This window comes from Mobula birostris, chromosome 2 (genome assembly GCF_030028105.1).
Source record: "Mobula birostris isolate sMobBir1 chromosome 2, sMobBir1.hap1, whole genome shotgun sequence".
Classification (NCBI taxonomy): domain Eukaryota; kingdom Metazoa; phylum Chordata; class Chondrichthyes; order Myliobatiformes; family Myliobatidae; genus Mobula; species Mobula birostris.
Window position 1 is genome coordinate 84,627,467 of NC_092371.1, and position 26,343 is coordinate 84,653,809.

The following is a 26,343-nucleotide window of genomic DNA, read 5'->3' on the forward strand; positions in this document are numbered from 1 at the left end:
ATCGGCGGGTGCTCTCCGATTGGTCACTCCGGTCACGCGTAGCGTTTCCTTTGCGTGCCTGGTTGCGGAGTTCCCGCCCTCGCGTAGTGCCTCTGTTCCGGACGGACGGTGTGTCGGCGGAGGTGAAGCGGAGCTGCCATGGGCGTTGAGTTGGAGACGATCACCCCGTGAGACGGTAGGGAAGGCGGTGGTTGTCTTATTCCCCGTCGCTAAGAGAGCCCCGAGTCCGTCCCTCGACTGGTTTAACCCGCGATTGTTGTTCTCTCTTCCAGGCCGTACCTTTCCCAAAGCGGGGCAAGTCTGCGTGGTGCACTATGTGGGTGAGTTCAGGTAGTGTGGACGGGGGAGAGGTGGGAAGCGGAGGGAAACAGCCGTTTAATCCCCGGGATTGTGAAGGGGGAGGGGAATCCGTTTGATCCCCGAAACTGGTGGGGGGGGGATCCGTTTGATCCCCAGGACTGGGAATCCGTTTGATCCCCAGGACGGGGGGGGGGGAATCTGTTTAATCCCCAGGATTGGGGGGAACACACGTTTGATCCCTGGAATTGTGAGGGGGAACACACGTTTGATCCCCGGGATTTGGGAGGAACAGCTGTTTGATCCCTGGGATTTGGGGGGGAACACCCATTTGATCCCTGGAATTGGGGAGTATGGAACACCTGTTTGATTCCCGGGATTGGGGGGGAACACCTGTTTGATTCCTGGGATTGGGGGGGGATACCTGTTTGATTCCTGGGATTGGGGGGAACACCGGTTTGATCCCCGGGATTGGGGAGTGTGGAACACCCGTTTGCTCCTTGGGATCCGGGGGGGGGGGGAGACACCCGTTTGATCCCCGGGATTTGGGGGATGGGAACTCCAGTTTGATCCCAAGGACTGAGAGGGAACACATGTTTGATCCCGGGATCGGGGGAAACACCCATTTGTTCCCTGGGATTGTGGGGAACACCCGTTTGATCCCCAGGATTGTGGGGAACACCTGTTTGATCCTCGGGATTGGGGAGGAACTGCCATTTGATCCCCAGGATTGTGAGGGGGAACATCTGTTTAATCCCCGAGATTAGGGGGGCTAGAATGCCGGTTATCCCTGAAATTGGGGGGACACAGCCAGCTGTTTAATCCATGAGATGGGAGGGGGAACAGCCAGCTGTTTAGTGGAGGAACAGCAGTTTCATCCCTGGGATTTGGGGGGGGCAGCTGTTTAATATCCATGATTTGGGGGGGGGGGTGGAACAGCCATCTAATCCACAGGATTTTGGGGGTGGGATAGGGCTGTTTAATCCTCAGGATTTGGGGGGGTGGAACGGCTATTTAATCTGTGGGATTGTGGGGGGAGTGGCCGTTTAATCCCTGGGAGGGGGAGGCAGCTCTCTAATCCCTGGGATCAAAGGGGAGACAGCTTTCTATTCCCTGGGATCAAAGGCGGGTGAGGAGCAGGCCTTTAATCCCTGGGACATGGTGTTGGTGTTGTCATGATCCCTGGGTCAGGGCATTCCAACTGCAGGGATCCCTGGGGTAGTGGGATGGTATGGAAAATAGCCCTGTGATCCCCGGTATGGGAGGGAAGATGAGGTGAGGGCAATGGAGCGAGGTGGTGTAACACTGAGGAGTGAGAATGGCCACGTAGGTGCCCTGGATGAGAGAGCATAGCTGAAGGGTACCACTGAGGTTGAGGGAGGTGTAAACAGTCTTGTGGATTCGAGGGTGGCGATACCATTGACTCCCTGACAGTAAAGTTTTCAGTTTGTATTCCCTCAGAAGCTCCCTGCAATCCCAGTTTGAGATTTCATTACGTTGATCTCAGTGTAATTAATAGCACTGATCCCAATCAACATTGGGGCTAAAACATCAGGTGTGTGCCTTTGTGATCAAGGCAGGACTTGAGTGTTTGTGACTCGTGGGAGAATTCCATAGGTTTGAATTATTATCCAATGCAAGGTTCTTGCTGCCTACAACTTCATTTAATTATCGTTACAGAAGCTCTTCAAGGCAGTGTCTTGTATCCAATCATCTTCCATTGTTTATTTATTTAGAGATACCATGCAAAACAGGGCCTTCGTCCGGCATTGCCAGCAACTCACTGACTTGACCCTAGTCTAAACCGGGGACAATTTCCAATAGCCAATTAACATAGTAACCAGTGCATCTTTGGACTGTGGGACGAAGCCAGAGCTCCTGGGGAAACCCCGTGCATTCCACAAGCTCCTCACTGAGGTGGCCGGGATTGAACTTCCAACTCCGGCTTGCTATATAATAGCATCATGTGAGCCACTACGCTACCGTGGTGAGGCCAGAAGTGGGGATATTCACTGATTGTCACCATCCTGCAACTTCAAAACTACTAAAGTAGTCCTTGAACTGCTTCATTATTTAAGAATTTGCAGAATGAAGCACCTGGACATATTAATGCTCAGTTTGCAAAGTGGCCTGTCACATTTGTGCCACAATTGTTCTTGGCACCACTGACAGGAGCTAATCTCGTTGATTGTTTCAATTTTCATAGTTTTAGACCAAATCCTGCAAAATCAACAATCTATAATTTTAACAGAGGACTGTGGCTTAAAGTTCGGGTTGGGATTTGGATATTCCACGCCATTTTTGTTATAAATCAGGAGTATAAAGGAATAACAGCAGGTACAACCATCCAGAAATTCCCCAAGTTGGATGTTACCCTGACTTGGCAATGTATCATTGTTCATTGTTGCTAAGGCAAATGCCAGGAACTTCAAACGACACAAGATTAAGGAAATACCTTAACCACCATCTTGTGAAAAGCACTTCAGGGTGGATGATATATCTTGGGTTAGCCATGAGTGCATAACTTCAACCTTTTTATTTGTATTATTTTTAAATTGACATTTTTTGTGTTTGGTAATCTTAAGATCATAATCAGGTTTAATATCACTGGCTTGTGTCACAATATTTGTTGTTTTGCCGCAGCAGTACATTGCAATTATAATAAAAAATACTATTAATTAAAATAAAAATATTTGAATAAATTAAATTGTGCAAAAAGAGAGCAAAAAAAAATGTGAGGTAGTGTTCATGATTCATTGTCCATTCAGAAATCTGATGGTGGAGGGGAAGAATCTGTTCCTAAAACATTGAGTGTGTATCTTCAGGCTCCTGTACCACCTCCCTGATGATAGCAATGAGAAGAGGGCATGTCCTGGTTGATGAGTGTCTTTAGTGATGGGTGCGGCCTTTATGAGGCATCACAATTTGAAGATTTCCTCAATAGTGCGACAAACTTGGGGAAATGGAGGATGCAGGCACAACCGGAAATTTATCTGAATTGAAAATAATTCAACTTTACAGCTGAAAGACCAACATATCATTGCATTTGATCTTTTGAGTTTTTTCTGCTGTCCCATTGCGTTGGCACTTTTATGAATATGAGAAGTGGAAAGTGTTCTACTTTATCGCAAAGCCTATAATCAGAACTTATGGAAGCAGGTGAAAGAACCAATGTTTTCACTGTAGGCACGGTCTTCCAGTTCTAAGGGCCTGGACTCTTCTTCAGTGAATTGTAGCAAGGTTTCTTGGTTAAAGTAGTCCAGAATACCCAGGAAGAGATCAGACTCAAAGTCATAGTTGTCTAAATTGAAGCAATTTGTATTACATTACCATCATGTTTATATATTAACTTCGCTTGTATTTTGTTATTACCTACAGGTTCACTGATGGATGGGACAAAGTTCGATTCTTCCCGCGACCGAAACAGGCCATTCAAATTTATAATCGGTCAAAGTGAGGTCATCAGAGGATGGGATGAAGGATTAGCTCAGGTTTAAAAAAAAGCTTAAATTCAATTATCTGAATCCTGCTTAAAGATGTGCAAATATCTAATCAGCCAATCGTGTTCAATGGTGGGGTGTGCTTTACACGTAATGGACTGGGCTGTATCCACAACTTTTTGTAGACTTTTCTGTTCAAGGGCTTTGGTGTTCCATACCAGGCCGTGATGCCACCAGACAATATACTCTCCACCGCACATCAACAGAAGTTTGTCAAATGTTTTAGATGACATGCCGAAACTTTGTAAGCTACTTTAGAAAGTAGAGGCGCTGTCATGCTTTGTTTGTCATGGCCCTTGCTTGCTGGATGTTGAAATGATAACAGCAAGAAATTTTAAGTTGCTGACCCTCTCCACTTCTGATCCCCCAATGTGGACTGGTTCATGGACCTCTGGTTTCCTACTCCTGAACAATGTTCCCTCTAATTTTTAGTAGTCAATGTGCGCAAAAATCTTACGTTGTGCAAATTTTTTCCTGCACAATAGTATGTGTGCACTGAAAGTACACATGGCACAGTTTATGTAGGCTTACAAAATATTTGACATAAAACTGCACAGAACAACAACAAAATAACATACATATTTAAGTCACTCAGTTATTTTTTCTCTCTCCTGTCTTTGGCATTTACCCATTCTTTGTAAACTATGTCTAGACTAACAGAACTTCCATCCAATTGATAGCTTTTGATTTTTGTTAACAGATCCAAATGACATTCACCTAAACGGTTTCTGAGCTTGTTTTTGAGTTGCCTCGCTCACAGTCCGCACTAGATGCAAGAAAGGTTCCCCCAATGTCCATCAACTGTGCAAGGTCGCAAAACCCTTCATTTTGAAGTACAAATGCCACCATTTGAGCAAAGTTTGAAATCGGTTTGGATTTAATTTATTCTTGCACAGAAAAATTGAAATCATTAAACTGTCTATAACAGTATTTTCAGCTAGAAAATCATGATATTTTAGACATAAGGCAATAACTTGTTCATCGCCAAATGTGAAGCCACCATCTGCAATTGAGGAGGAATCAAAAGCTGACCATTCTTGTACCTCATTTTCAGGAAATCTTTCTTCCAAATGAACACAAAGACTATTTATAGCAGTCAACAGCGAACTTGTATCTACTGTGACGTTTTCTTCACATTGTCGGCTTAGCAAAACTTTGTCATTCCACGAAACATTGTCTCTCAGATACTGCTTTCTTGTTAATTTTGCCTCGCGCAAAATGAGGTGAATCAATCGGTGTCAGGCCACTCTTATGCAGAATCTTGCACGGTGCAGCCAGTTCATCAAAGACATCACTTAAAACCTGTAAGGCTACTTTGTATGTGATGTTTATCAATTTCTTGTGACAGTATTTAGCCACTGGGTCATTTGACTGATCTTCTTCAAAGTATGTGATCAGTGCCTCATAGTTTTTTGTTATTGCCTGCATTGCAAAGTGTCTAGAAAACCATCTGACTTCATTAGGTGGTCTGAAAGCAAAAGCTTCATTTTCACTCTGCAGTTTCTTTAAATTCGCATCTTTTAACTGCAGATCGAGAAAACATTGTATAGATTGTTCTCATCAAAGTTTCAATGTCTTGACTTGACTTCTTTCCATGCATCACAAATCCCCAGATTTGCAGTTCTTTTGCGCTTCATGCTCTTTGCTTCTTTTGAATTCAACACAGTGAATCAATATTTTTTTCAATAAAAACTTCGTAAGCTATCTACAGGATTTGAAACAGATCTTTGTAAACTGTACGATATGAACTGTCCACCAAAGATGGCTGCCGCCATGATGTAGCTGTACAAACCGGAACAGGAAAGGTGAGGTGACGTAAATTAGTGACGTGCATTGTGGTATTTGAAAAACTGACTAACTAGTTAACAGAAACAGTTAGCTAAAAGATTATTTTCAATAAGTATAATTATTAATTACTACATTATTTTAGGTAACTAACCTTTTGTGAGCACATTAATTTCCTTTGTGCGCTGGTTGAAAAACGTGTGCGCGCACACGCGCAGAGCTTAGAGGGAACATAGCTCCTGAAGTCAATAATTTGCTCCTTGGACTTGCTGACATTAAGTAAGAGGTTGCTATGGCACCACTCAGCCAGGTTTTCAATCTCCCTCCTATATGCTGATTCATCACCATCTTTTGATTTGGCCAGTGACAGTGGTGTCATTAGAAAACTTAAATATGGCATTGGAGTGGTGCTTAACCTCACAGTCATAAGTATAGAGCAGGGGGTAAGCACACAACCTTGTGGTGCACCTGTGCTGATGGAGACTGTGGAGGAGATGATGTTGTCAATCCAAATTGATTGGGTTGTTGAAGTGAGGAAATCGAGGATCAATTTGCATAAAAAAAGTATTGAGGCCAAGTTCTTAAAGCTTATTGATTAGTTTTGAGGGGATGGTAGTATTGAATGCCAAGTTGTAGTCAATGAAGTGCATCCTGATGTATGTATCTTCACTGTCCAGATGTTCCAGGATTGAGTGAAGAGCCAATGAAATGGCATGCACTGCTGACCTGTTGTGATGACAGGCAAATTCGAGTGGATCCAAATGGCTTCTCAGACAGGAGTTGATATGTTTCGTCACCAACCTCTCAAAGCACTTCATCACAGTGGATGTAAGTGCTTTTGGATGATAGTCATTGAAGCAGGTTACCACATTCTTCTTTTGCACCAGTGTAATTTAAGGTTGCTTGAAGCAGATAGGTACCTCGGACTGCCAAGTTAACATGGTAAAGATATCAATGAGCCCTCCAGCCAGCTGATCAGCACAGGTCTTTAGTACTCAACCAAATACCCCATCTGGGCCGGCTGCTTTCTGTGAGTTTACCCTCATGAAGGATGCTCTCATGTCAGCCTCAAGAGACTGAAATCACAGGGTCATAAGGAGTTGCGTGAGTTGGTGAAGGTGCCACATGGTCAAAGCAAGCATAAAAGGCATTGAGCTCATCTGGGAGCAAAGCCTTATCACCTATGTCACTTGGTTTCACTTTGTAGGAGGTGATAGCATTCAAGCCCTGCTACAACTGTCGAGCATCCTTCAATGGTTGAAGTTTGGGCTGGAATTACCTCTTCGCATGTGAGGTGGCTTTTCAGAGATTATACCTGGATCTGCTGAGGACCAATGCTACCGATCTGGTCCTCAGCAGATTGTGAATCTTAGGATTCATCCAGGGCTTCTGGTTGGGGAAGACTGAATGATTTTGTAGGGACGCACTTGTCTTCAACTACTTTTATGAAGTCAGTGACAACCGTGCTGTATTTGTTCAGATCCTCCGAGTCCTTGAATGCAGGGCCCAGTCCAATGACTTGAAGCAACCCTGTAGCTATTCCTCTTCCTTCTATAACCACCTCTTTGTTGTACTTTACTCTGGAGTCTTGCTCTTTACCATCTTTATGCAGGTAGGAGGAGGACAGCCAAGTGATCGGATTTCCCAAAATGTGGTCTAGGGATCAAGCAGTAGGTATTCTGTATGGTAGTATAGCAGTGGTCAAGAATGTTGGGACTCCCGGTGCTACAGTGATATGTTGATGACAATTGGGCAAAGATTTTTTTTCAAACAATCCTGATTGAAGTCTTCAGCAATGATTTGAAAGGAGTCTGGATAGGATGTTTCTTGTTAGCTGATGGTGACACTCAGTACCCTGAGCACCTGTTTAAACATCAGCCTTTGATGTATGTAAACTGTGGTCAGGATTATGGAGAGATCTCTTAGTAAGTAGAACTGTCGGCACTTAATCATTAGGTATTCCAGATCGGGGAAACAAGTGTGACAAGACCACTGCATCCAAGCACCACAAAGAGTTTACCGTGAAACAGATCTTCATATTTTGCCTTCTGAATCAGCAGTGCAGTCGTCTGGTGGATCACCTTGGGTGTGATCGCCAAATTGGGCGTGACTTGATTTGGCTGTATCTTGATGAAATAGACAATTCAGCAATCCCTCATTTCCTTGCAATACAGCAATCTTGCCCTGAGGTCCTTAGTCTTGTTCTCCAGTGACTGTACATTGTTTGCTAACGATACTGGGTAGAAGAGTTTTCATACCCCTTTGTTTTAGTCTGGCATGGAGCTGTACCCTCCTTGGTCTCTTTTGACAATGATGATGTACCTTCATCTGTTTAAGGATGCTGTACCTACATGCTGGAGAGTTAAGTCCATCGAGTCCTTCAGAAGATTGTAAAATCACTAGTTATTAAGACAGTTCAAATGTTCATTACTTAAATGGAAAATTACAGGCTGCAGACTGCAGTGAGAGTAGTTCAGAAGAAGTATATTTCTTCTACTCTTCAGCAAAGAATAGAAACCAACATTTTCTTCTAACTCATAACTTTCCCGTTCTTTGTTGTTTTTATTATTCTTCTAAAATGGGTGGTTTCACATTTTCCATTTCTTCACTTTATTCACCTATCTATCTCCTTTTATAGTCTGGTTATGTCCACTAGTTTACATTCTTTGTCATCAGAAAATTTAGCAATCCTTCCTTTGGTGCCTTCATCAAAGTCATTTATACAGATTGTAATCCTGATAACACTGCTCCTTAAATCTTGTCAACCAGTGTACAGTCTGTGCATGTTCTGTTTCCTTTTTGCCAGTCAGCCTTCTATCCTTGTCAATGTGTTAATTAAACCATACATGGGCATGTTTCTGGCACTGTCTTTGCAATAACCTTTGAAGTGACACCTTATTGATTCACTATGATTAGTCAGGGCATCAAAAGTTATGGGGAGAAGGCTGAAGAATAAGGTCGAAAGGGATAATAAATTAGCCATGATCGAATGGATGAGTGGACTCGATGGGCCGAATGACCTAATTCTGCTCCTATGTCTTATGGCTTTATTAAATACCTTTTAGAAATTTAAATATAGTACATCCTACTATATTTTCTTAATGCATAGTACATGCTATTTCTTCATCAAACATTTCCTTTTTAAAAACTAAGCACCTTGCTCTCATAACTTTGTTACTGTTTCAGACATCTTTATTATGATAGCTAAGAAGGCAGCTGGCCTGTAATTTCCTGCTTTGTTTTCTCCTCATTTTAAATGTGGAACATAAATGGGCACTTGGAGTTATGGATAGATGACCAAATATCAAATTGAATAATCAATAATACCTGCTATGTATTGCTGATTTTTTTTATATATAGAAAAAAAATTATAGAAATTTTACTAGCCACCGGGAGGTAGAATATACTCAGTGGCCACTTTATTAGGTACACCTGTACACCTCATTACTGCAGATGTCTAATCAGCCAATCACGTGGCTGCAACTGAATGTATAAAAACATTCAGATATGGTCGAGAGGTTTAGTTGTTGTTCGGACCAAACCTCAGAATGGGGAAGAAATGTGATCTGAATGACTTTGACCATGGAATGATTGCTGGTACCAAGCAGGGTGATTTCAGAATTAGAATCTCCTGATCTCTGGGATTTCCAAGCAGACCAGTCTCTAGAGTTTATAGAGACTGGTGCAAAAAAAACAAAAAAAAAAATCCAGTGAGAGGCAGTTTTATATAATTTTCTTATGTAGAGATACAATGTGATCAGGCCCTTCCAGCTCAACGAGCTGCCGAAGTTAACTCCTGCATATTCACAGGACAATTTACAATGACCAATTAACCTACTAACTAATACGACTTTGGACTGTGAGGGGGGCCCATAAGGTTCACGAGGCGAATGTGCAAACAGTTCTGTGGGCAAAAGCGCCTTGTTAATGGGAGAGGTCAGAGGAGAATGGCCTGTCTGGTTCAAGCTGAAAGGAAGGCAACGATAACTTGAATAATCACACGTTACAACAGTGGTGAAGAACATCTCAAACCTTGAGGTGGACAGCAGCAACAGAATACCCACCAGGTTCCATGATGTACTTAATGAAGTGGCCACTGTGTATGAAAAATCAATTTTAATCTAACAAATCAAAAGAATACTATTAGAATCAGGTTTATTATCACTGACATATGTCGTGAAATTTGTTATTTTGCAGCAGCAGAACTGCCGCCTTCTTGAGACATCAACCTTTGAAGATGCCCTCGATGGTGGCCATAATGTAGCTGGTAGAGTTTACAACCCCCTGCAGCTTTTTCCAATCCTGTGCGTTGGCGCCACCATTCCAAACGGTGATAGCTCTGTAACTTTGATCTAAACATTGACCTGCCTCAGAATACCTATCAGAAATTCTTGTGAACTGATCCCTTTTTTTAAACAGGATTTGACTTGGGGCTAATACAGTTCTGTTTTTGGATCCTGGGTTTGAGTACTCAAAGTGGGATGGGTTGGCACAGAATGGTGTATGTAATTGTAAAAGTTATTCCTTTGTGCTCTCTCTTTTATGAGATGAGTGTTGGGCAGAGAGCAAAGCTTACCTGTACTCCCGACTATGCGTATGGAGCTCCTGGTCATCCTGGCGTCATTCCACCTAATGCCACTTTGATGTTTGATGTGGAACTCTTGAGACTTGAGTGAAACTCTGTTGGTAAGACTCTTTGCAATGTGTTTCAGACAGCACTGACAAAAATTATTATTTATTTAGAGATACAGCACAGAACAAGCCTTGTGATACAACGAGCTGCTCCACCCAGCAACCCACCTACTTAACTCTAACCTAATCACAGGACAATTTACAATGACCAATCAATCTACTAACTGGTTCCCAGAGAAAACTCACAGGCACATGAGAAAAAAATACAAACTTATTACAGATAGTGCCAGAATTATATGACCATAAGATATGGGGGCAGAATTAGGCCATCTGGCCTATTGTGTCTGCTCTGCCATTTCATCATGACTGATCCAATTTTCCTCTCAGTCCAAACCTCCTGCCTTCTCCCCATATCCCTTCTTGCCCTGACCAATCAAGAATCTGTCGACCTCTGCCTTAAATATACATAAACACTCGGCTTCCACAGCTGCCTATGGCAAAGAATTCTACAGAATCACCACACTGTGGCTAAAGAAATTCCTCCTCATCTCCTTTCTAAAAGGATGCCCCTCTATTCTGAGGCTGTGTCCTCTGGTCTTAGACTCTCCCACCATAGGAAACATCCACTCTATCAAGGCCTTTCACCATTTGATAGCTTTCAATGAGGTCACCCCTCATTCTTCTAAATTCCAGTGAATACAGGCCCAGAGCCATTGAACACTCTTCAAACATTCAATCCTGGAATCATTTTTGTGAACTTCCTTTGAATCCTCTCCAGTTTCAGCTCATCCTCAGATAAGGGGCCCAAACCTCCTCACAATACTCCAAGTAAGGCCTCACCAGTGCTTTATAAAGTCTCAACATTACATCCTTGCTTTTATATTCTAGTCCTCTTGAAATGAATTCTAACATTGCATTTGCTTTCCTCACCACAGACTCGACCTACAAATTAGGGAATCCTGCACAAGGAGGAGGAATTTGTGCCTCTTTTTTGGTATTTTCTCTCCATTTAAGAAGGAGTGGGAGGCAGCAGAAAGGAAACTATAGACCTGTTAGCCTGACATCAGTGGTTGGGAAGTTATTGGAATCGATTGTTAGGGATGAGATTACAGAGTACTTGGAGGCACATGACAACATAGGCCAAAGCCAGCATGGTTTCCTGAAAGGAAAATCCTGCCTGACAAACCTACTGCAATTCCTTGAGGAAATTACAAGCAGGGTAGACAAAGGAAATGCAGTAGACGTGGTGTACTTGGGTTTTAGAAGGCCTTTGACAAGGTGCAGCACACGAGGCTGCCTAGCAAGATAAGAGCCCATGGAATTACAGGGAAGTTACTGATGTGGGTGGAGCATTGGCTGGTCAGCAGAAAACAGACAGTGGGAATGAGTGGATCCTATTCTGGCCGGCTGCCGGTTACCAGTCAAGTTCCACAGGGATCAGTGTTGGGACCGCTGTTTTTTACGATGCATGTCAATGATTTGGACTAAGATATTAATGGATTTGTGGCTCAATTTGCCGATGATACAAACATAGGTGGAGGAGCGAGTAATGTTGAGGAAACAGAGAGACTGCAGAGAGATTTAGATAGTTAGGGGAATGGGCAAAGAAGTGGCAAATGAAATACAATGTTGGAAAGTGTGTGGTCATGCACTTTGCTGGAAGAAATAAATGGGCAGACTATTATTTAGATGGGGAGAGAATACAAAATGCAGAGATGCAAAGGGACTTGGGAGTCCTTGTGCAAGATACCCTAAAGGTTAACCTCCAGGTTGTAAAGAAGGCAAATGCAATTTTGGCATTCATTTCTAGACGTAAACCCTAATGTTGCAGCTATATAGGACCCTGGTCAGACCCCACTTGGAGTACTGTGCTCAGTTCTGGTCGCCTGACTACAGGAAGGGTGTGGAAATCATGGAAAAGGTGCAGAGGAGGTTTACAAGGATGTTGCCTGGATTGGGGAGCATGCCTTATGAGAACAGGTTGAGTGAACTCAGCCTTTTCTCCTTGGAGCGAAGGAGGATAAACGGTGACCTGATAAAGGTGTATAAGATGATGAGAGGCATAGATCGTGTGCATAGTCAGAGGCTTTTTCCCAGTTCTGAAATGGCTAGCACAAGAAGGCACAGTTTTAAGGTGCTTGGAAGTAGGTATAGAGGAGATGTCATGGGTAAGTTTTTTTTATGCAGAGAGTGGTGAGTGCGTGGAATGGGCTGCCAATGACTGTGGTGGAGGCAGATACGATAGGGTCTTCTAAGAGACTCCTGGATTGATACATGGAGCTTAGAAAAATAGGGGGCTATGGGCAACCCTAGGCAGGGACATGTTCGGCACAGCTTTGTGGGCCAAAGAGCCAGTATTGTTTTCTATGTTCTATGTTTCTAATATAAGAGCAGGGATGTGATGTTGAGGCTCTATAAGGCACTTGAGAGACCACACTTGGAGTATTGTGTGCAGTTTTGGGCTCCTTATTTTAGAAAGGATATACTGAAATTGGAGAGGGTTCAGAGAAGTTTCACAAGAATGATTCCAGGAATGAAAGGGTTACCATATGAGGAACGTCTGGCAGCTCTTGGGCTGTAATCCCTGGAGTCCAGGAGAATGGGGGGAATCTCAGAAATAGTTTGAATATTGAAAGGCCTGAACAGATTAGATATGGCAAAGTTATTTCCCATGGTAGAGGATTCTAGGACAAGAGGCATGACTTCCGGATTGAAGGACGTCCATTTAGAACAGAGGTGCGGAGAAATTACTTCAATTAGAGGGTGGTAAATATATGGAATTTGTTCCCACGAGTGGTTGTACTTAAGCAGAGATAAATACAGTAGGTTCTTGATTAGCCAGGGCATCAAAGGGTACAGAGTGAAGGCGGGGGAGTGGGGACCTACTTCTGTTCCTATATCTTATGGTCTTATTTAGAAAACAGTCAACCCTTTCACTTCTACCAAAGTACTTGACCATATACTTTCCAACACTATCTCATCTGCCATTTCTTTGCCCATTCTCCTAATCTGTCTAAGTCCTTCGGTAGCCTATCTACTTCCTCAAAGCTACCTGCCTTTCCACCCATCTTCATTTCACCTGCAAACTTTGCAACAAAGACATCAATTCCATCATCAAAATCATTGCCATATAATGTAAAGAGAATCATTTCCAACACAGACACTAGTCACTGTCAGCCAACCAGACAAGGTTCCTTTTATTCTCACTCTTTTCTTCCTACCAATCAGCCACTGCTTTAACCATGCTAGGATCTTTCCTGTAATTCCATGGGCTCATAGCTTGTTAAGCAGCCACATATGGCACCTTGTTCAATGCCTTCTGAAAATCCAAGTACACAACATCAACTGATACTCCTCTTTATTTTTTCAAAGAATTCCAAGAGATTTATCAGGCAAGATCTTCCCTTGAGGAAACCAGGCTGACTATGGCCTGTTTCATCATGTGCCTCAAAGTAACCTGAGACCTCATCCTCAGTAATCAACTCCAGCTCCTTCCCAGCCTCTGAGGTCAGACTAACTGGCCAATAGTTTCCTTTCTTCCGCCTATCTCTTAAAGAGTGGAATGACATTTGCAGTTTTCCAGAACCATTCCAGAATCTAGTGATTCTTGAAAGGTCATTATTAACACCTCCATGAACTCATCAACGGCCTTTTTTAGAAACCTGAGGTGTACACCATCTGGTCTAGGTGACATATCTGTCTTCAGACCTTTCAGTTTCCCAAGAACCATCTCTCTAGTTCTGGTAACCTCACACACTCATGACCCCGACACCTGGAACTTCCACCATACTGCTAGTGTCTTCTGCAATGAAGACTGATGCAAATTATTAATTCAGTTCATCCGCCATTTCATTGTCCCCTATTCCTACCCTTCCAGCATCGTTTGCCAGTGATCTGATATCCACTCCTGTCTGTCTTTTACACTTTGTGTATCTGAAGACATTTTTGGTATCTTCTTTAATAATACTGGCTGGCTTACATTTGTATTCCATCTTTACCTTCTTAATGACTTTTTTAGTTGCCTTCAGTTGGTTTTTAAACGCTTCCCAATCCTCTTCCCACTAATTTTTGTTGTATTATATACCTTCTCTTTGACTTTTCTTGTTGGCCATAGTTGTGTCATCTTCAGAATCCTTCTTCCTCTTTGGGATGTATATATCCTGTGCCTTCTAAATTGCATCAGAAAATTCCAGCCATTGCTGCTCTGCCATCATCCCTGCCATATAAACCATATAACAATTACAGCACAGAAACAGGCCATCTCGGCCCTTCTAGTCCATGCCAAACTCTTACTCTCACCTAGTCCCACCGACGTGCACTCAGCCCATAACCCTCCATTCCTTTCCTGTCCATATAGCTATCCAATTTAACTTTAAATGACAACATCGAACCTGCCTCAACCACTTCTGCTGGAAGCTCGTTCCACACAGCTACCACTGTCTGAGTAAAGAAGTTCCCCCTCATGTTACCCCTAAACTTTTGCCCTTTAATTCTCAACTCATGTCCTCTTGTTTGAATCTCCCCCACTCTTGGTGGAAAAAGCCTATCCACGTCAACTATATCTATCCCCCTCATAATTTTAAATACCTCTATCAAGTCCCCCCTCAACCTTCTACGCTCTAAAGAATAAAGACTCAACCTGTTCAACCTTTCTCTGTAACTTAGGAGATGAAACCCAGGTAACATCCTAGTAAATCTTCTCTGTACTCTCTCAATTTTGTTGACGCCTTTCCTATAATTTGGTGACCAGAACTGTACACAATACTCCAAATTTGGCCTCACCAATGCCTTATACAATTTCAACATTACATCCCAACTCCTATACTCAATGCTCTGATTTATAAAGGCCAGCATACCAAAAGCTTTCTTCACCACCCTATCCACATGAGATTCCACCTTCAGGGAACTATGCACCATTATTCCTCTGTTCTACTGCATTCTTCAATGCCCTACCATTTACCATGTATATCCTATTTTGATTAGTCCTACCAAAATGTCGCACCTCACATTCATCAGCTTTAAGCTCCTTCCGCCATCTTTCAGCTCACTCTTCTAACTGGCATAAATCTCTCTGCAAGCTTTGAAAACCTACTTCATTATCCACAACTCCACCTATCTTAGTATCATCTGCATACTTACTAATCCAATTTACCACCCCATCATCCAGATCATTAATATATATGACAAACAACATTGGACCCAGTACAGATCCCTGAGGCACACCACTAGTCACCGGCCTCCAATCTGACAAATAGTCCACCACTACTCTCTGGCGTTTCCCATCCAGCCACTGCTGAATCTATTTTACTACTTCAATATTAATACCTAACAACTGAACCTTCCTAACTAACCTTCCGTGTGGAACCTTGTCAGAGGCCTTACTGAAGTCCATATAGACAACATCCACCACTTTACCCTCGTCAACTTTCCTAGTAACCTCTTCAAAAAATTCAATAAGATTTGTCAAACATGACTTTCCACGCACAGATCCATGTTGACTGTTCCTAATCAGACCCTGTCTATCCAGATAATTATATATACCATCTCTAAGAATACTTTCCATCAATTTACCCACCACTGACATCAAACTCACAGGCCGATAATTGCTGGGTTTACTCTTAGAACCCTTTTTAAACAATGGAACAACATGAGCAATACGCCAATCCTCCAGCACCATCCCGGTTTCTAATGACATTTGAAATATTTCTGTCAGGACCCAGAGACTTAGCCACTTTTATATTCCTTAAAAGCGCCAGTACTTCCTCTTCTTTAATCATGGTAGTTTCCATAACTACTCTACTTGTTTCCCTTCCAGTGTAGTAGTAGTAGTCATACTTTATTAATCCTGGGGGAAATTGGTTTTCGTTACAGTTGCTCCATAAATAATAAATAGTAATAGAACCATAAATAGTTAAATAGTAATATGTAAATTATGCCAGTAAATTATGAAATAAGTCCAGGACCAGCCTATCGGCTCAGGGTGTCTGATCCTCCAAGGGAGGAGTTGTAAAGTTTGATGGCCACAGGCAGGAATGACTTCCTATGATGCTCAGTGCTGCATCTCGGTGGAACGAGTCTCTGGCTGAATGTACTCCTGTGCCCACCCAGTATATTATGTAGTGGATGGGAGACATTGACGAAGATGGCATGCAACTTAAACAGCATCCTCTTTTCAGACACCACCGTGAGAGAGTCCGGTACCATCCCCACAACATCACTGGCCTTACGAATGAGTTTGTTGATTCTGTTGGTGTCTGCCACCCTCAGCCTGCTGCCCCAGCACACAACAGCAAACATGATAGCACTGGCCACCACAGACTCGTAGAACATACTCAGCATCGTCCGGCAGATGTTAAAGGACCTCAGTCTCCTCAGGAAATAGAGACGGCTCTGACCCTTCTTGTAGACAGCCTCAGTGTTCCTTGACCAGTCCAGTTTATTGTCGATTTGTATCCCCAGGTATTTGTAATCCTCCACCATGTCCACACTGACCCCCTGATGGAAACAGGGGTCACCGGTGCCTTAGCTCTCCTCAGGTCTACCACCAGCTCCTTAGTCTTTTTCACATTAAGCTGCAGATAATTCTGCTCACACCATGTGACAAAGTTTCCTACCGTAGCCCTGTACTGAGCCTCATCTCCCTTGCTGATGCATCCAACTATGGCAGAGTCATCCGAAAACTTCTGAAGATGACAAGACTCTGTGCAGTAGTTGAAGTCTGAGGTGTAAATGGTGAAGAGAAAAGGAGACAAGACAGTCCCCTGTGGAGCCCCAGTGCTGCTGATCACTCTGTCGGACACAGAGTGTTGCAAGCACACGTACTGTTCCCTTACACAATTCAATATCCTTCTCCTTAGTGAATACCAAAGAAAAGAAATTGCCAGTGTTCTTTTCCAATGAATTCTGGCAAATTTCTCTCGTACCTCTGTTATTCCCTGTATTCCATTGTAATACTGATACATCTGACTTTAGCTTCTCCTTCTCAAATTACAGGATGAATCTGATCATGTTATGATCACTTGCCTGTAAGGGTTCTTTTCCCTTGAGCTCTGTAAACAATTCTGGGTCATTAGACAACACCCAATCCAGAATAGCTGATCCCCTAGTGGGCTAAGAAGCCATTTGGTAGGCACTCTGGAAATATCCCCTCCTGGAATCACCAACCTGATTTTGCCAATCTAGCTGCATATTGAAATCCTCCATGACTATTGCCCTTTTGACATGCAGTTTCTATCTCCCATTGTAATTTGTAGGCCACATCCTTACTACTGTTTGGGGGTCTGTATACAACTCCCATCAAGGTAATTTTACATTTGCAGTTCCTTAGCTCTATCCACAACGATTCAACTCCTTCCAGCCCTGTCACCTCTTTCTAATTATTTGATTTCATTTTTTGCCAATAGAGTAACAAAATCTGATGATCGGAACCTGAACTTTTTATTTTGATGTATCTGTCTTAAGACCATAAGATATAGGAACAGAATTAGGCCATTTGTCCCATCAAGTCTGTTCCACCATTTCATCATGGCTGATCCATTTCCCTCTCAGCCCCAAACTCCTGCCTTCTCCCCATATCCCGTCATGCCCTGACCAATCAAGAATCTATCAGCCTGTATTTTAAATACACGTGGAGACTTGGCCTCCACAGCCACCTGTGGCAACGATTTCCACAGATTTCTCCACTCTGGCTAAAGAAATACCTCCTCATCTTCATTCTAAATTGAACTCCAGTCTGTAATAGAGTCATGCTAACCGCTATGCTGCCATTACGACCTATTTAGGTCATATGCTATAGTCCCTTATACAGGAAGGTGGAACAATCAGATTTCTGTTTTTTTTTTAGATAGGTTTGTATCCTGCTTATGGCACAGAAACGTGGAGAACCTGGAAAATTGTACATTGAAAATGTGGGAGCCAGCAAAAAACACTACATTTACTTTTTCCATCTACAGTCTGCTGTACATCAACAAAAAGCTGATCTTTTGGGACTGTAACAAAATCTGATGATCTGAACCTTTTCTTTTGATATACCATGTTTTGCTTTCTAAAAGACTTAAATTGTGTGTGACCAAGTATTAAAGAACCTGTAAGTAGAAAGGAAAACAAGTCATTTTAAGATTCAATTGTTAAAGCATAAGATGATTGTCCATTGTATGCAATGATGACAGAAACCTGTGTAGGAGAGTTTTGAAAATGGAAAAGCTGTTGCACTGTGGCAGTTCCATTCTCTCGACCTTGGAAGTCCAGGTGCAGTTGTACAAGTAGTCATCTCCTTTGTTGCAGTAGATGACCATGATGTCTTCTGTGCCTTGTCATGCCCTTTGCTCTCCATAAAGTGTTTCAGAACTGCCTTTTTGGCCATTGGATCTCACTGTAGATCTCATCTGCCAGAGCTGACTTCACATGCTAAGACAGGCATGTCCCTATCTCACCAGAGTATGAGGCCCGCCAGCTACACTCATCTGGTTAAGTCTGCCTGTTGAAGACCGGGGTGTGGCTGCTGTTGCAACTTGGAGCCACAGGTGAGAGCTGCGTGTCTGGTGGGGACCAAAGGTGAGTGAGCTGCCCCAGAATGGATTCAACAAGCCCCTTCGCTAGAGATGCGGCCCCTCCCTAGCCACCCTATACAAAAGTATAAGATGATCTTTTTGAATTGATATATTGAATCCAGTGACAACAAGGTTATGTGGATTACACACTTTTAAACCCATAATTGAATAGAGAAGATTGGCTTATGGCTTACGTGTGTTGCTTAAGTTCATATCTATCTCAACACTTGTTATTGATGATTTATCCAAAATTGGCAGAAAGTTGATACGAGCTGAAATGTGGGCTTTATTTGGGCTGGATAAGGAAAAAAGATCAATTTAAGTTATCCTATTGGTTGTCTAAATTTTTAATTCCAATACTTCGCAAGTTCACAGCTTCACATTTTTCTCTGTACGTTGTCATGTCACCATAGCCTGTGTCATGTTCGGAGTCTGCTGCTTTTATGGAACATTTAACATGGTAAAATGTAGTGGCTCATTCTGAATAACTAACACCATTGGTTATGTTGTGGGGGCCTGATATTCATCTGTACCTTTACAAAAATGATTTGCAGCTTGGCCAGTTCCCTAAGAGGGCGAACAACGGTAGCACTTCAGAAGTCATGAATCATCACAATCATGAAGTGTTTTAGGACAACTATTGGCATTCTCAGTCTTTATTAATAATGTAGAAACTATGAAACTGTAAATTATACTGTTCTATAGCCGGGGTCTCCCCATTATTAATGGAGGGGTATTTGCACTAACCCTGCTTTGGAGCCTTTCCAGTTTCCGGTTGTGGTAGTGACCTTTTTCCTAGAGCCACTGCCTCACAGCACTGAAATCTGGGTTCAGTCCTGACCTTGGGTGATGTCTGTGTGGAGTTGCCCTGTGTCCTCATGGATTTCCTCCAGGTGCTCTGTTACCTTCCCACTTCCTGAAAGTGTGCAGGTCGTTATGTTAATTGACCACCATAATTGCTCCTGGTGTTGGATGAGTGGGTTGAATCTGGAGGGAGTTGATGTAATTGTGAAGACATTGTTTTATAAAGGCATTAATGTAAGATTGGTGCAGTCTAAATGGGGACTGCAGGGTCTGGCTGATTCACTGCTGTTTTTCTGTTATTTCACATTTCCTTTAATGGAATAAGCAGTGTGTCTCTTCACAACAAGTTAAATAGGTGCTAATAACATTTGCAAGCAAGTTATGCTGGTCATCCCCTCTTCAGTGTGGCTAGTGATTCTTCTGTTGCGTTGTAGCCCTTTAATCAATTCAATGTAATTCCAAAATACTTTTGCAATAAAAATGATTTCTACCAATTCCAGCAGTATCTGATGTTACTGTTTTGTTTTATAAGAAGTTGGGGTAAATTTGGTTCTTGCCCACTTTCAAAAGTGAAGCCTTTGTGTCACTAGTATATTGAAAAGTACAGTGAAATGCATTGTTTCATCAAATCCAATCAGCGAGGATTGTGCTGGGCAGCCCACAGGTGTTGCCACACTTCTGGCGCCAACATGGCACTCCCACAACTCACTAACCCTAACCCGTACAGTTTTGGAATATGGGAGGAAACCAGAGCGACAGGGAACCCACACAGTCACGGGGAGAACAACAAACTTCTGACAGAGCGGCAGGGATTGAACCTGGATCTTATAAAGATCTATTGCTGCCCCATGGTACCTGGTCTACGGAGCTCCATATTTCAACTACCAGCAGTTTTGCCCTAGAGAAGCATGGATTGCCAATGTTTACTGGACAGACTGATGAACAATCCTGGTTTTCCCAACTCCAAATTGAGCAGATCTTGACATCTCACCAAATCAACAGAATCAAATTTCTGTGAAATGTAAAATTAAGATCTTCAGGAGACTTGATTCTGGTCTCACCTATCCACCAGGCTTTACTAAAATCCAAGCAAGCAATAAGAGGACACTGCTCATCAGTTGGTTCAAGTTCTATTGGTTCATCATACAAGAGAGGCATAATGAGGTCCAATTTCTATCATTCATTTGTTGGAGGAATCTGAAAGCAGAGTAGGATGCAATATATCTGAATCTGGAGTGTGGAATGTAGTGCAGTATTCAAGTATGCTTCACTGTCTCTTAATTGACTTTATACCAACACACAATCTCAGTTGGGTCATAATTGTATGATATTGTTCAAAGACCAGAGCTGGTTTCTCATTCTGGTGATGTTTAATAATGTAACTTATTGAGGCATGTTAACCCAGGTTCCCGGACCCTATTGATCTAAAACATTAACTTCTTATTTTTACCAATGCTACACTACTTACTACTTCCCACCACTGAGTCAATTTTGGATTCAGTTTCCTCTAAATGTACCCATTTTAAATCATCGTTGCATGTGTAAAATATCCAATTATTTGTCTTGTTTTGAACACTACTAGCAAAATGGGAAGAAGTTGTCATGTCATATGAAAGTCTTTATGTCACCATGATTGTTCTTGGCAATTTTTTCTACAGAAGTGGTTTGCCATTGCCTTTTTCTGGGCAGTGTCTTTACAAGATGGGTGACCCCAGCCATTATCAATACTCTTCAGAGATTGTCTGCCTGGTGTCAGTGGTCGCACACCCAGGTCTTGTGACATACACCAGCTGCTCATACGACCATCCATCACCTTTATCCTTGGCTTCACGTGGCCCTGATTGGTGGGGGTGGGGGCTAGCAGGCGCTATACTTTGCCCAAGGGTGACCTACAGGCTAATGGAGGGAAGGAGCACCCTACACCTCATTTGGAAGAGACATATGGAAGCAGTAGTCAGCAAATACCCCAGACTTCATTAAATGAGATTGTAAAACACTCTCTTCCATATTTATAAAGAACATCTGCGATTATTACGACAATAAACAAAATAGTGAAGGGTCTCGGCCCAAAATGACAGTTGTACATTTTCCTCCATAGATGCTACCTGACCAGTTGAGTTTCTCCAGAACTTTGAGTGTGTTGATCTCTTGTGCCTGTATTCCTCCACAGCATTTTGGTTCTACATTACTTTGGAACACCCTAAAATGAAAGTGCAAATAGAACCAGAATCAGCGTTATCACTAACTTACTTGATGTGAGGTGGACACATATACATATCTACCAAAAAAACTGTAAGGCATTCCTTCCCTCCACTAGCCTGCCCATTCAGGGTCATGCAGCATCCATAGAAATGAAGAAACCTACAGCATTTCAGGCTGAGACCCTTCTTCAGGACAGTTGTATGCATGCCTAGTTTTTTTTTCTTCAGTTCAAAAATTGGTGACCCTAATCGTCAGAACCCATATAGTAAAATAGCTGACACAAGTAGTGCATGTGATGTTTGATAATTGTCCATGTCACTAAAACTTTTCATGAGAGGTGTTATAAATTAGTGAAGAGTAGTTTATGGTCCTTAAGTTTTATTTTGTAACTTCATCTATAGAACATGGAACAGTATAGGTCCTTCGTCCTACAATGTTGTGCTGACCTCTTAACCTACTCTTAGATTAATCTAATCATTCCCTCCCACATAGCTTTTCATTTTTCTTTCATCCATGTTCCCAAGTTTCTTAAATGTCCCTAATGTATCTGCCTCTACCATCACCCCAGCAAGATGTTTCATGTACCTGTCTCTTGGTGTGAAAAACTTGCATCTGGTCACCTAAAAATCATGCACCCTCATATTAACTGCATCTACCCTGGGAAATAGTATCTGACTGTCCACTCTATCTATGCCTCTTGTGCACCTCTGTCAAGTAACCTCTTATCCCTCTTCACTCTAAATAGAAAAAAAAACTCCAGTTTGCTCAATTTATTCAATTTTCTGGATTGAACTCCAATTTCAAGCTGAAAGTATGTTTTTAATTGTAAGGGTGACCAGCAAACGGGTTACTCAGTAAATAATAAGTGGGACTGTGTGTGTTATTTTCATTTCTATTTTCCAAAAATAGCCTTACTCCTTAAAAATCTACAATTATACTGTATAAAGATCATTCACACTCCTGAGCAGTAGTTAAGCACTTTAGAAATATGAGCATTTATTTTATGTGATGAAACAACCTAGGTGTATACCTCATGAAATGTGTTGTTTTGCAGCAGTAGTACATTGCAATACATAATAAAAACTATAAAGTACAATAAATATATACTAAAAATAAATAAGTAGAGCAAAAATGTATTGAGGTAGTTAGTGTTCATGGGTTCATTGTCGATTTGGAATTCTGATAGCTGAGGGGAAGAGCTGTTTCTGAAACGTTAGTTGTATATCTTCAGGCCCCTTTACCTTCTCCTTGATGGTAGCAATGAGTAGAGTGATGGGGGTCCTTTATAATGGATACCGCCTTTTTGAGGCATTCTATTTTGAAGGTGCCTCCATGATGGAGCTGGCAGTGCTTACAATTTTCTGCAGCTTTTTCCAATCCTGTGCAGTGGCTGCTCCATAGCAGACGTGATGCAGCCAATTAAAATACCCTCCACAGTACATCTGTAGAAATTAACGGGTGTCTTTGGTGACATGCCACGTCTCCTCAAACTCCCAATGAAGTATAGTCACTGTTTTGCCTTCTTTGTAATTGGATCAATACATTGTGCTCAAGATAGATGTTCAGAGATGTTGACACCCAGGAATTTGAAACTGCTCACCCTTTCTACCGCTGATCCCTTGATGAGGACTGGCATGTGTTCCATTGCCGCCCCCCCCCCCCCATTTCCTGAAGTCCACAATCAATTCTTTGGTCTTACTGACGTTAGTGCAAGGTTGTTGTTGCGATGCTTTTCTGATCTATTGCGCTCCTGTACGCCTCCTTGTCACCATCTGAAATTCTGCGAACAATAATTGTGTTGTTCGCAAATTTATCGATAGTGTTTGAGCTGTTTGATAGTGTTTGATCAACAATCCCACCATGTTCTTTTTTCACTACTACCATCGGGCAAGAGTTGCAGGAACCTTAGGTCCCACACCACCAGGTTCAGGAACCCTTCAAACATCAGGTTCCTGAACTAGCATGGATAACTTCACTCGCCACAAGGCTGAACTGATTACACAATCTACAGACTGACTTTCAAGGACTCTACAATTCATGTTCTTAGTATTAGTTACTTTTTATTTGTTCAATTTGTTTTCTTTTGCGCTTTGGTTGCCTGTCAGTCTTTGTTTATGTATAGTTTTATGTAAATTCTATTGTATTTATTTTCCTGTAAATGCCTGCAAGAAAATGTATCTCATGGTAGTATATGTACTTTGATAATACATTTTACTTCGACCAACCGACATTACAACCTAAGAGATTTCTTCCATAAACCTCACCTCCTCCATCTCTCTGTCCTTTAAAATGCCCCTTGGAGCTCACAACTCTGTCCATGGGTGGAGAAAGCTAGACAAGTCAAAGTGCTGATATGCTCAGATTCATCCTCAGTTCTAGCAAGTTTAAGGTCTTTTCACTCAAACAGTCGGCAAGATGTACTTTATGAAGTCACAAGAATTGCAAATCAGGGAGGTAAGGTAAAATTTCTATGGGTTCCAGCACATGTAGGGGTGAAGGGGAATGAGAGGGTGGATAAGTTGGCAAAGAGGGTGTTAAAGAAAGAAAATATAGAAATGCACATTAGTATCAGTAAAGCAGAGGTTAAGTGTGTAATCTGGGAGAAAAAAATGAACCAAATGTGGCAAGAAAGATGGGACAGGGAGGGGAAAGGGAGGCATTTATATCAAATACAAAAGAGTGTTGCACGTACGAGGGTAGGTAGTGGATACAGCAGAGAGGAAACTGGACTATGTTAAGGCTGGGGCACTGTACGTTAAACAAAACATTGAAAATGATAGGGAAACACCAGACAGGATTGTGTGAGGAATGTCAGGAAGAGGAGTCAGTACCAGACAGGATTGTGTGAGGAATGTCAGGAAGAGGAGTCAGTAGAACATGTAGTTCTGAGTTACAGGAAGTATGGGATACAGAGAGAGATGACAGTCAATCTAAGGGAACTGGGGGTGCAGGAATTCACATTAAAAGGGTTGCTGAGCATGCGTGAAAGGTCACAGGTCAGGGTATTTTTAGTTTTCTTAAGGGATACAGTGTTTTTTTATAGGATATGATGGATAAGCAGGAATAGGGTACTAGGATGGCCAAAGATGGGAGGATAAAGTGTAGGTTAGGGTATGTGTATGTGTGTGATTGGGTGAAGGGATTTAGAATGTAAGTATTGCACACTCAGGAGCAGAAGGTGGCGGTAATGCACCATTAAACTGGGTGCCAACCACCGTAAAACAGAAGCCAACAACTCTGTCCAACCCTTCTTTTGATCCGTTTGTTAATTCTCCAAGATACTTGTTCTGCTCCGCCATTTTATCATGAGCTGATCCATTCTCCCATTTAGTCCCACTCCCTCGCCTTCGTACCATAACCTTTGATGCCCTGGCTACTCAGGTACCTATCAATCTCTGCCTTAAATACAGTCATTGGGTGTATTTAAGGCAGAGATTGATAGGTATCTGAGTAGCCAGGGCATCAAAGGTTATGGTGCGAAGGCGGGGGAATGGGACTAAATGGGAGAATGGATCAGCTGCTGGCCTGCTGAGTCTCCAGCTTTTTGTGTTTGTTGCTCGGATTTCCAGCATCTGCAGATTTTCTTTTGCCCGTTCTGGCAGGTCGGTCCATGGCCTCTCTTGTGCCACGAACAGGCCACCCTCACGATGGAGGAGAAATACCTTATATTTCGCCTGGGTAGCCTCCAACGGATGGCATTAAAATCGAGTTATCCTTCCAGTAAAAACAATATCCCCCTCCTCCCAGTTCTTCTATTCCCTATTCTAGCCTATGTGCGTGGAATGGGCTGCCGACGGTGGTGGAGGCGGAAATGATAGGATCTTTTAAGAGACTCCTGGATGGATACATGGAGCTTAGACAAATAAAGGGCTATGGGTAAAGCCTAGGTAGTTCTAAGGTAAGGACATGTTCGGCACAGTTTTGTGGGCCGAAGGGCCTTTATTGTGCTGTAGGTTTTCTATGTTTCTATCTCTTTTCACTTGTCCGTCACCTCCTCTTTCCCTTTTTCCTATGGTCCACTCTATCAGATTCCTTCCTCACCGGCTCGCTTCACACATCACCTTCTAGCTATCCTCCTTTCCCTCCTCCCAACCTTTTTATTCTGGCGTCTCCTACTTCCTTTCCAATCCTAAAGAGGGGTTTTGGGTCAAAACGTCGACTGCTTATTCATTTCCACGGATGCTACCTGAACTGCTGAGTTCCTCCAGCATTTTGTGTGTGTTGCTTTGCAGATTTTTTGTGTTTACAAATTACAGAGGGATCCGCCCCAAACAATCCCAGAACCTGCCTCTCGGTAGTTTTCTTCCTGGTTCCTGCTCGCAGTTAGTTGCCATTTGCGGCTGATCAACTGGACGTTTTAACTCGTATTCAGTAGGTCGGGCAGAGTCCGAGAGGTGCCGCGACTGAAAGCTACGACACTGCGTTCAGAGGTGAGTGGACGTTCTTCCGCTATCACAAATCGACCTTGTCGAATTTCCATCTTGTAATGTCCTGTCCAAGCTGTCCAAGGTTTAAATCGGGACGGAAGTTTAAACTATTAAGAGCATTTGGCACACCCACGAAACACATTTATA

At 42.5% G+C, this 26,343-nt stretch overlaps 1 protein-coding gene and 1 pseudogene across 2 annotated transcripts in view; both read left to right on the forward strand.

The window, feature by feature from the left end:
- Positions 1-48: 48 nt before the first annotated feature.
- LOC140188187 (peptidyl-prolyl cis-trans isomerase FKBP1A-like) lies at positions 49-20,061 on the forward strand (annotated as a pseudogene).
- A 5,880-nt stretch (positions 20,062-25,941) lies between these two features.
- The window catches only part of LOC140188225 (syntenin-1-like), a 35,836-nt gene continuing 35,434 nt past the window's right edge, over positions 25,942-26,343 (forward strand). The window contains exon 1 of one of the 2 annotated variants that reach the window (XM_072244305.1): positions 25,942-26,199. The gene's annotated coding sequence lies outside the window, so the exon portion shown is untranslated. The remainder of the gene's footprint in view (positions 26,200-26,343) is intronic. The other variant, XM_072244296.1, reaches the window with a different exon arrangement.